This window comes from Neophocaena asiaeorientalis, unplaced genomic scaffold, assembly GCF_003031525.2.
Source record: "Neophocaena asiaeorientalis asiaeorientalis breed wild unplaced genomic scaffold, Neophocaena_asiaeorientalis_V1.1 scaffold88, whole genome shotgun sequence".
Taxonomy (NCBI): Eukaryota; Metazoa; Chordata; class Mammalia; order Artiodactyla; family Phocoenidae; genus Neophocaena; species Neophocaena asiaeorientalis.
The window spans coordinates 1,041,768-1,045,783 of NW_020175683.1; positions in this window are offsets into that span (position 1 = coordinate 1,041,768).

The following is a 4,016-nucleotide window of genomic DNA, read 5'->3' on the forward strand; positions in this document are numbered from 1 at the left end:
GGCAGCCTCTCTGCTAATGGATGGGGCTGTGTTTCTGTCTTGCTTGTTGTTTGGCATAGGGTGTCCAGCACTGTAGCTTGCTGGTCGTTCAATGATGCTGGGTGTTGGTGTGGAGATGGAGATCTCTGCGGGATTTTCGCTGTTTGGTATTACGTGGAGCTGGGAGGTCTCTTGTGGACCAGTGTCCTGAAGTTGGCTTTCCCACCTCAGTGGCACAGCAGTGAGTCATGGCTGCAGCACAAAGAGCCTTTCATCCACACAGCTCACAATAAAAGGGATAAAAAGTAGAAAGAAAGAGGATAAAAGAAAATAAAATAAAGTAAGATAAAATAAAATAAAATTATTAAAATAAAAAGTAATTTAAAAAATTTCTTTAAGTAAAAACAAGAAAAAACAAAAACGGATGGATAGAACCTTAGGAGAAATGGTGAAAGCAAAGCTGTACAGACAAAATCTCAGAGAAGCATACACATACACACTCACAAAAAGTGGAAAAGGGGAAAAAATAGTACATCTTGCTCTCGAAGTCCACCTCCTCAGTTTGGAATGATTCGTTGTCTATTCAGGTATTCCATAGATGCAGGGTACATCAGGTTGATTGTGGAGATTTAATCCGCTGCTCCTGAGGCTGCTGGGAGAGATTTCCCTTTCTCTGCTTTGTTTGCACAGCTCCTGGGGCTCTGCTTTGGATTTGGCCCCGCCTCTGTGTGTAGGTCTCTGGAGGGCATCTGTTCTTTGCTTAGACAGGACAGGGTTAAAGGAGCCGCTGATTCAGGGGCTCTGGCTCACTCAGGCTGGGGGGAGGGAGGGGCACGATGCGGGGCGAGCCTGCAGTGGCAGAGGCTGGTGTGACGTTGCACCAGCATGAGGCGCGCTGTGCGTTCTCCTGGGAAAGTTTTCCCTGGATCCCGGGACCCTGGCAGTGGCGGGCTGCACAGGCTCCCCGGGCTCCCCGGAAGGGAGGTGTGGATAGTGACCTGTGCTCATACACAGCCTTCTTGGTGGTGGCAGCAGCAGCCTTAGCGTCTCATGCCCATTTCTGGGGTCCATGTTGTTAGCCGCGGCTTGCGCCCGTCTCTGGAGCTCCTTTAAGCAGCGCTCTTAATCCCCTCTCCTCGCGCACCAGGAAACAAAGAGGGAAGAAAAAGTCTCTCTAACCAGTATTATTATTAAAACTGCCTTAAATAGACCAGGATGGGTTTATTGGTCTTCCACTTTACCTACCCAGCTTCTGCAAGGAGTTGTTTAGCAAAGAACAGTTAAACCTTTAACATACTATTGGAAGTTTATCATAATTACATCTCTCATTTTCCAGCCTTTATCAAATGCAACATAAGTGTAATTAACACCTCTCTTTTAAGAAGAGCATGTAGGGTACTTGCTGATAAAATGAACAGTGCTCAGATTCAGATTAATTCCTGGGAGAAGTGTTCAGTGGTGTACCATGTAACTGTGCCATTATAGAGAAGCAAAAGTACCACCTGTCAGTCTATAAGATGAGAAACATGGGAAAGTAATGGGTGTGTGAACTAAGTGAGGGATGGAGGCTGAATGTACTTCCATATAGCGAATAGAGAGTTCACTCACTGTATGTGGGTATGTCATTTATTTATGGTGTAATCTATATGCATCTAGTTTTCTATTGTTTGCTGTTTTTTTTGTCCATGAAATGTCTCAGAAGCAATGCTCTCAGAAAAGAGAATATGTTTAATAAATAAATTGAGTACTGAATTTCTGTTTTTCACATAGCTTAATTATGAACACATAACTCACACAGATAATTTACCAACACTTCACATCTATCAGGGGACTATCCTAATATCACTGGCCATAGGAAAACCAGAAGATCTAAATCTGCTGAAAAAGTATCAGTAAATGCTTCAAAAGTTAGTAGTTATTTCTAAAACACTATGCCCAAAGATGATTATTCAACATGGTCAGGCAAAGAAGGTGGGTTTATATATCATTTGGTGGAGCATTTTAATTTTTTCCCATGTAGAACAAGTGACAGTTCTTCTGCGTAAATTTTACTTATTTTTTTGTTCCAAGTTATTTTGTGTATGTATGAAATAAGCAGCAATAGTTAATATGTTGTCTCTAGTAATGGAGGAACTTTCTAAACATAAATGATATCAGTTTTCTATTAGTATCTTCAGATACTTCAAGGAAAAAAATGATTAAGTCCAATTATGGCTTAATTACTTTTAATCCAATTCTTGGAATCAAAGTAAAATTTTGGAAGATTATTCTGTTTAGTTAAACAATCTGACATAACTATAAATTCAACTAACGTGCTCAATTTTGAAGGAACTAAAATGTGTTTTGCTGTGAGAATACACATTCACATTTGGATGGAGTATATTGTCATGGAAAAAACAATGCTCTGCTACATTAAGAAACAAGCAGGCAAGCATACTCTTGGGATTGGTTATTATGTACTTATAATTCATAGTTGCATCCACTACAGTTAAGATATTCTACCAATAAAAATAGAAATTGAAGCATGAACTGCAGAAGACCTCAAATAGCCAAAGCAATCCTAAGAAAGAAGACCAAAGCTGGAGTCATCACACTATCTGATTTCAAACTATGTACTACAAAGCTGTAGTAATTAAAACAGTATGGTACTGGTATAAAAATAGAAACATAGGCCATTGGAAGAATCAAGAGCCCAGAAAAAAAACCATTTATATAGTCAACTAATATTTTGTAAGGGGTCCAAGAACAGTCAATGGGGAAAGGATAGTTTCTTTAATAAATGGTGTTGTGAAAACTGGATAACGATATGCAGAAAAATGTAGTTGACATCCTACATGGCTTACAAAAATTGAGTCAAAGTGGATCAAAGATGTAAACATAAGACCTGAAACCGTAAAATTCCTAGAAGAAAACATAGGCAAAAGGTCCCTGACATTTTTTTTGGCAATGATTTTTTAATATGAAACCAAAAGCATGAACAACATAAGCAAAAATTAACAAGTGGGACTACATCAAACTAAAAAGCTTCTGTATAGCAAAAGAAACAATCAACAAAATGAAAAGATAACCTACAAAATGGGGAAAAATACTTGCAAACTATATATCTGATGTATAAAGAACTCATACAACTCAGTAACAACAACAAAAATCCAATTTAAAAATGGGCAGAGGACATGTATACAATGGAATATTACTCAGCCATAAAAAGAAACAAAATTGAGTTATTTGTAGTAAGGTGGATGGACCTAGGGTTTGTCATACAGAGTGAAGTAAGTCAGAAAGAAAAAGACAAATACCGTATGCTAACACATATATATGGAATTTAAGAAAAAAAAAGGATGTCATGAAGAACCTAGGGGTGGGACGGTAATAGAGACGCAGACCTACTGGAGAACAGACTTGAGGATATGGGGAGGGGGAAGGGTGAGCTTTGACAGGGCGAGAGAGAGTCATGGACATACACACACTAACAAACGTAGTAAGGTAGATAGCTGGGGGGAAGCAGCCGCAAGGCACAGGGATATTAGCTTGGTGCTTTGTGACAGCCTGAAAGGGTGGGATAGGAGCTAACAGACCATTGTAGAGCAATTATACTCCAATAAAGATGTTAAAAAAAAAATGGGCAGAGGAACTTAATAGACATTTTTCCAAAGAAGATATCCACATGGCCAACAGGTACATGAGAAGATGCTCAACATCAGTAATCATTAGAGAAATGCACATCAAACCCACAATGAGATATCACCTCACACTTGTTAGGGTGGCTGTCATCAAAAAGAGGAGAGATAACAAATGTTGGCAAGAATGTGGAGAAAGGGGAACTGTTGAGGGGAATGTATATTGGTGCAGCCATTATAAAAAAAACAGTATGGAGGTTCCTCAAAATTTTTAAAAAATAGAGCTACCATATAACCCAGCTGTCACTCTTCTGGGTATATATGAAGAAAATGAAATCACCATTTTGTAGAGATATTTGTACTTCCATGTTCATTGCAGCATTATTCACAATAGGCAAGATACGGAAACAGCCTAAGTGA